We start from the raw sequence: 7,935 nt of genomic DNA on the forward strand, positions 1-7,935 counted from the left end.
ATTGCAGGGGAGTAACGAGCGGAGCACGGGGAGCGCGCGAGCTGCGGCCATGGCGGAGCAGAGCTTCGGCCGAAGGTGGAGCCGTGGCTAGGGAGCGTGGAGAGACCGGGGAAGAGGGGTAATCGACGTAGGAGCTCACAGTGATCACGAGGAGGGGTTCGGCTTGCTCGTTGACGACCTGGGGCAGACGAATCGGCCGGCGGCATCTCGGATGCCCGAGGTTGAAGACGATGGCAGTGACGGTGGAGCAGGCCTCCCGGCGGGGTGTAGCTCAATGGAGAGGGTGAGGGCGTCGAGGCGGAGCCTCTGGACTCATCGGCAGGGCGAGGGGTGGTCGGTGGCCAAGGTGGCAGCGAACGGCGGCGACGGGCACGCTCGGTGGTCGCGAGGGAGAGAAACAGAGGAGGGGAGAGAGGACGGGAGTGAGCGGTTGGGTTCGGGAACGCGCGTGGCGTCTCCAGAGAAAGCCAGGGCGTCGAGGAAGCACGCAGGCAGGGAGGAGGTGGCCTGCGCGTGGCCAGCAGGAGGCGAGCACGCGCCCCTGTCCTACTGTCCAAGGAGGAAGACGACAGGGGGCAGCGGTGGTGGGCTGGGCCGGCAGGGCGCTAGGTGGGCTGCGCCAGGTGAGTACTGTTCTCTGTTATTTTTTTTATTGTTCCTGTTTTCTATTATTCTTCAGTCTTTAGGGATTTATTTAAAATACTGAAATAGATCCAAAAATCATGAAACTAGTAATGGATACTGTTTAGGATATATAGCACAGTAAACATTTTAGTTTATGATTATTTGAGCATTTAAAATATTTAATAGCATTTAAATGCCCAAATGCAAAGTACATATGATTTAATTCAATGACCAAATATGTCATGGAAAAATGTGCAACACCTCTGGTTATGGTTCTAGCATTTTCCAGAAATGATGAACATTTTTGAAAGCCATTTGGACTCATTGAAAATATTTTAGTTGAACCTAGTTGAATTCATTTGGTGCTAGGGTTTAGTCAATCCCCATTTCAGGTTTAAATGAAATTTAAACATGATGCAACACATGGCTAGCTAGCATAGGTCAGGCCAGAACTAGGGATGTGACAACTCACCCCCACTAAACAAGAATCTCGTCTCGAGATTCAAGCGTAGGGTAGGATGAAGGGGAAACGCAAACTAGTACAATCTTCACGATCCAGGGTGCACTTCAGTTGAACGTTGATTCATTCACCATCTTCGTCTTGTCGTCTTGCTCTGAGAAATCCTGTCAACATGACAGGGGGGGGAGGGAGACTCTAGAAGGGTCGATCTTCTTGAAGATCGAACAACTCACGGAATGAGGCATAGAACCACCTCTCGGGTTGAGACACGAGATACACATCAAGAGGGGTGGAAAGAAACGGATGACGAAAGTTCACTAGGTAGACAACAATTTCACGCTTAAGAAGGTGGTAATCGATTGTCAACGTAGCGAGGAGTTGAGTTGCCATGATACCACGACGAAACATCCTGAAGGAGGGTGATTCGTAGATTATCCCCTTAAGTGGCAAAAAGAATTACTTTTGATTCAGAGATCACTGAAATTCTTTAAACCAGCCTAAGGCAATCACAAGCGATCATTTGGAGGGGGTCGGTAGAATGGCATACTCGGACTTGGATGATGTGGATTACCTTGTTGAAGACAACGTAATGGATGAATTTCCTTATCACCGGAGATGGAAGAGACCCGTGGTAGAATGGCACATTGGCGGTGCAAGCTGGGAACAGAATGCAAATGCTGGGAGCGATTCTGGTAACTGGGGAAGAACCCAACAATAGAGAGTGAATTCACTATTGGAGTGGTTATAGCATAACCGAGGAAATCTGGGGCAATCCCAGCTAGTGCCGATGATAACACGTAGCGCTTGTGCGTGCTCTCAAGAACTTGAGCATTTCCACAATCATCAAGGTTTTATCAACAACCGCGTCAAGGGTGCTGACAACACAACATACTACCATGATGAATAGCGATGGACGATGCAGATGCGAAGGAGGATAACACTTTCTCAGATTTCACCTTAGCGAGGCCACGCAAATAAAATCTGGATGATCGACCGAGAGACATTTAGCACTCCGCTTCTAATGTTCTCCTTGATGTGCTAGTATAACCCATTCATAGATATGGTTTGATATCTAAAACATCAAGTAAAAGGTCGGACTTCGGGAACACAAAAATCCATAGGGGCAACTAGGGAGTAAATCCTACGAAATCCCTAGGGGGGGTGGCCAACTTCCTCAAACAAGATACTATAATAATAGGTCTACCGGATGAGTGTGTTGGCCACGACATCCACCTTACCGGTTATCGAGAGACCAATATTATAGTTCTTAGGGAAATGTTCCAACCATCATATCTGCCTGAGATTCAGCTCTGGTTGGTGTTAGGATATTCCAGGCTCATCGAGTCTTAGGAAGAAAAATGAAAGTTTGCAACACAAATCGACGAGATGACGTTGCGGGATTCTCGGGAGATGAACTACGATAGCAAGCTCCAAAACATGAGCTGGTTCTGCTACAAACATGTGAACACGTTGTCCCAGACAAACATGACCACGTGGTAGTCTTACAATAAAACACTACCGAGTTCTGGTTGGGAACCATCACCGTGGATAACGAAGTCCTTGCATAAGTCATAGGATTAGCTCTTATGAAGGAACTTCTTCTCCTTGAACAAATCAATCAGTGGCTTGGTGTGCTCGGGACACATATGGAATGAAGGTTGCAAGTCTCCAGACCACAGAATACTTCGCACGTGTGCATGACTGATTTGGGATGATTCCAAGGAAACAAAACTAGCTTTCTCAAATTCACGGCGGCAACTTTCACCAAATGCACGTGTATAAGAGGAAGTCACTCCTTTCATCAAACAAATACTTCATGAGCTAGCATGAAGGAAATGCTTCAAAAGTTTCCAACACTAGCTTAATGTTCAGCAAAATTATGGAGATAAGGATGTTGTCAATGGGCTCAACAACAATTCATCTAGGTTTCCTTTTAAAAGGAATTCCATAGTTAAGTGAACACGGTGATAGCATTGGTCAGACCCAAAAGATATAATGGTGTATGCTCGAGGGATCAACCACGAGTAAGACAACATTACGAATATCGTTGGTTCTGGTCTGATTGGATGATAGCCCATACTCAATCAAAGGTTTGGGTAAGATAATAGATCCAACAATTGTTCACGAGGACCAATTGATGAAGATATCATCTTTCTTCAACACACACACACACACACAAAAGATATCCCTTAACATGAACTAAGTCGGACAAGTTTTTATCTTCCAACTCTCCAAGTTGTTGTCCAGCTTAACCAACTAGCTCAGGGATATCTAACACCGATTCTTGGAAAGAAGGTGGTTCATAAGAAACCAACTTGATCACGAACTCAACATAGCGGTCAGGTGACAGCCTGGTGATACTTTCGAGAAGATATTCGGAAAATCACGAACCACCGATATGTTACTAAGCTCGAGAACAATCTCGCTTTTGAGGGCAAGACGATATGATCAAATGAGTGAGGACTTGACAAGATCCTAACTCATCAATCGAAGGGTGCACCGAAATAAGGACTAGGTAGCACGATCAGTCTTAGAATGATGACTCAATAATCAGCACGCTAAGAATGAGGTTGTGGTCCATTTAACTACCAAGCAACAAGGTTGCTAGGAGTATTGATTTCACACATCACGATTCACTTGTCGGTACTCCGGCTGCAACAACACGGAACCGAGGAATGAACAATGATGGCAAGAAGTATCACTGTACCAAGAGTTCATAGGATGGTGTGCAATTCCTATAACAATCCCGATATAAAGGTGGTAATACTTCAGGGTAGAACAGGATCAAAGGCTGGATTAGCAATTTGATCTGCGGGGCACAACTTCTTTGACCCAATCCTGGATATGGAAGAGGTACTGGAGTTTGTTTCTCCTAGTCATTCTGCGATAGAATGGCTTGACGGACCACAAGAGTATTAGGCATCGATAAACGAACGCACGCATACTCTTGACTATCAATTGATAGACGAGGGTCAGAATGCAACTAAAGAGATCAACTCAAAGGATCATATAATTTTCTGAGTTGTGGATGCATAGATTAGTATGTCGAACCAAGTTCAACATGTTTCTTCCGGATAACCCATGCAGAAAGGTAGAACTGGCAGAGTCACGATTTATGAATGGAGAACTCCTCAAGAGTACTCTAATTGTGATCTTTTGATCCAATAAACATCTGCCATAAGCGGTTCATAGTATTTGGAAGAAGGAAATACCACGGACCTCGAGGACTATCGCAAAGTTACTAATATCCTGAAGGAACTAGCAAACACTATCAACATGAAGTAAGTAGAGTGAATCTCGGGTTCAAAGCTCAAGGAGTAGAATACCTACTACTAAGTAGCATCACAGGATGCTTTCGAGAATGAATGGCCAGAATCATCACACTGGGAACACAAATCATGGCTAAATTACTAGATGATCCCCTAAGACACCTAGGGTCATAATAATATCTCCAACATATATGTCAAGGTAACGGAGTACCTCAACTCACTGATTAGTGTGGTTAATCTGGCCCATGGGAACATTGAAACGGGAAGAAAGGATTTGCAATTGCATCAGGCTACTTAGAAACCTGGGATGACTCAGACAGCATAACGGCTGTAAATGCTCAGAAAAGATTTGAGACATTCACAAAAATGGTGGCATAACCACTCAGAAGCACAATATCAAGGTTTCGAGATCAACAATTAACATACGGAAGTAGTAGGAACTGAACTGAGGCTTGAATCAACAATCTTATAAGTCTACGGATTAGTAACACGTGATCCTAATAGAAAGAAGAGATAGCCTAGTTCTTAATCCCCGTAGAAGATAAGATGATGACTCAGATCAGAAGGCATAAGGTATAAGGAGTAAAAAGAGCCTTACGTTCCATCCCACAATCAATTCCCTTATATAACTAAAGAATTTCTAGACTCAACTTCGACCAGTTTGGCTTGGTAATCCTACAGGCAGTCAAGCTCTGATACCAACGCTGTCAGGACCCCGACTCGATGCCACATAGATCTAGCATGGTAACACCTCATATCACTTTGCGGCCTCACGCACGGTATTCCCACGGGTGTCGCCTTACCTTTGCCCGGGACCGTTTGCGCCTTTTGGCACACGTATATGATAGTGTCGCTAGCATCCATATGATAAGGAGCCCGGGCTGACATGGCTAGTCGTAAACCCAAAGTGGCACAGACTTACAGGGACAGGCATCCATGACCCAGCATCGAACGTGTCGGTCATCAGCGAGTGAATCCAGGCTGTAGCACTGGGCTAGCAGGACTCCGGTGAACCGGGCTGTAGCGGGCTAACAGGACTCCGGTATTCATCGCGTGACATTTCCCCGAAGGGACAGACACAGGAACGAAGAAGGACACATGCCGGCCAGCCTAAGTGTTCCGGAGCAGTAGCAAGCTACCATGGCTCAGTGGAAACACTAGGAGACATTTCCCGGTAAGAGAGGCTACTAAAGATAAACAACTAGATAGTCAGATCCCACACATACCAAGCATTTCAATAACATACACACAATATGCTCGATATGTGCAATACAACATGGCATCACAAAATGACTCTACGACTCAAGTATTTATTCAATAGGCTCCGAGGAGCGAGATATTACAAACATGGGTCTCATGACCCAACACTCAGAGCATACAAATCAAAGCACAAGCGGAAGCTATCATGTCTGAGTACAGACAACTATAAATGAAAAAGGCTGAGAAGCCTGACTATCTATCAGATCCTGCCGAGGGCACAAGATCGTAGCTGAGGTATCAAGCTAAACGTCGAAGTCCACGTGGAACTACTAGTGAGACCGAAGTCTCTCTGCAAAAACATAAAATAGGCAAACGTGAGTACAAATGTACCCAGCAAGACTTACATCAGACTATCTACATATGCATCATTATCAACAAAGGGGATGGTGGGGTTTAACTGCAGCAAGCCAGCTTTGACTCGGTGGCTATCCTAAACTACGACTGCAAGTAACTCTTTTGAGGTGGCGCACACGAGTCCACATATTCACCATATCAATACACCACTATGGATCCGCTCCCGTCTCCCTACGAGAACGCCATCCATAGCACTCACGCTTATCTTGCGTATTTTAGGGTATCCACTTTCACTTGTCTATGAACTGATATAAGCAACCCAGAAGTCCTTTTCCGCGGACACGGCTATTCGAATAGATTAGGTTAACCCTGCAGGGGTGTACTTCTTCACACACGCTCTCACCACTTACCACCGTTTACACGACATGTACTCGGCAACCTTCAAGCGGAAGCCCAACGTGGGTGTCGGCCACGGCCTGCCTAAACACTCAAGTCTCTAGTCCAGGTTTATCACCTATTCGGGTTCCATCCATGAGGAGATCCGACCGGAGTTTCGCTCACAGCCCCAAACGATGTGTACAGGGTTCCGTGACACCAAACGGGTGCCCGGTTTACCCGGCCACGTGCCTACCGCATCACAGCCCACCCCTACGGTCAGCGCTGTCCACGGCCTCCAGCATACTACAAACACCAGAAACTACTTGCAACTCCTGGACAGAGGACAAGGGTGATCAAGAAGCCGAGAGGGTCCATTGGTTTCGGGCCCAATGCGTGGTAGTAGCTGAATCATGGATCACAAACACAGAACTCAGTTCCTGAGGACGGCTGCAATGAGACAACCCACCATGTACTCCTACATGGCCTCTCACCGCTACCTTTACCAAATCGTGTTCACACACTTAGCTCACACACAGTAGGACATGTTCACACGCCTCTGATTCATCCCCGATGAATCAGACCTGACTCAACTCTAAGCAGTAGCAGGCATGACAAACAAACATGAATGAGTAGGCACATCAGGGCTCAAACAACTCCTACTCATGCTAGTGGGTTTCATCTATTTACTGTGGCAATGACAGGTCATGCAAAGGATAAAGGGGTTCAGCTACCGCAGCAAGTAACAGTTGAATCGGTGTTGTCCTAATGCAGTAAAAGAGAGCAGGAGCGAGAGAGTAGGATTGTATCGGAATGAACAAGGGGGTTTTGCTTGCCTGGCACTTCTGAAGATAACATTGAGTCTTCATCAGTGTCAACGATCACATCATCGGTATCACGTCTATCGAGAGGGAACAAACACCGGTAACTGAGAAAGAACACAATCAATGCAATGCTACAATATGATGCATGATCATGACATGGCAATATGCTGTGATTTGAGCTAATGCACCTAGCTATGATTTAAATGAAGTTGGTTTGAATACATGATTCAAATTCCAACTCCATATATGATTATTTAAATGCCCTTTATTCGTTTTGTCCAAAACAGAGGACAAACATTGTTCAAACATGCATGAAAATGGTACAGATGGATTCCTTGAATTTTTCTGATAATTTTTCATATATAATTTGTTTGATTTGGAGCTATGGTTGATTTTATATGAATTTTAGAAGTTTGCAACAATTTCTGGAATTTCCTATATAAGAATAAATACAGAAAAAGAGTTACTGCGTCAGCACTGCATCACTATGACGTCAGCAGGTCAACAGACGCTGCTGCTGGTCAAACCTGACCAGTGGGGTCCACTGGTCAGTGTCATAGGGCTGGCGTTGGTCACTGACGTGCGGGGCCAGTCAAGGCCACGTCAGCAAGGTCAACGCTGACGTGTGGGTCCCGCTTGGTTTGACTAAAACTGATTAAAGAATAACCGGTGGTTATTTAGCTGGTGGGGCCCTGATGTCAGTGACTAGTGTGATTAAGCTAAATGTAATTAAGCCCTAATGACATAGCCACGTCGGGCGCGCCGGCGATTAAACGGCGGCGACCACGGCTCGCGGCGGCGACGCTCGGGATCGAGCTGTAGGCCGCGG

This window comes from Triticum aestivum, chromosome 5A (assembly GCF_018294505.1).
Source record: "Triticum aestivum cultivar Chinese Spring chromosome 5A, IWGSC CS RefSeq v2.1, whole genome shotgun sequence".
NCBI classification, from domain to species: Eukaryota; Viridiplantae; Streptophyta; class Magnoliopsida; order Poales; family Poaceae; genus Triticum; species Triticum aestivum.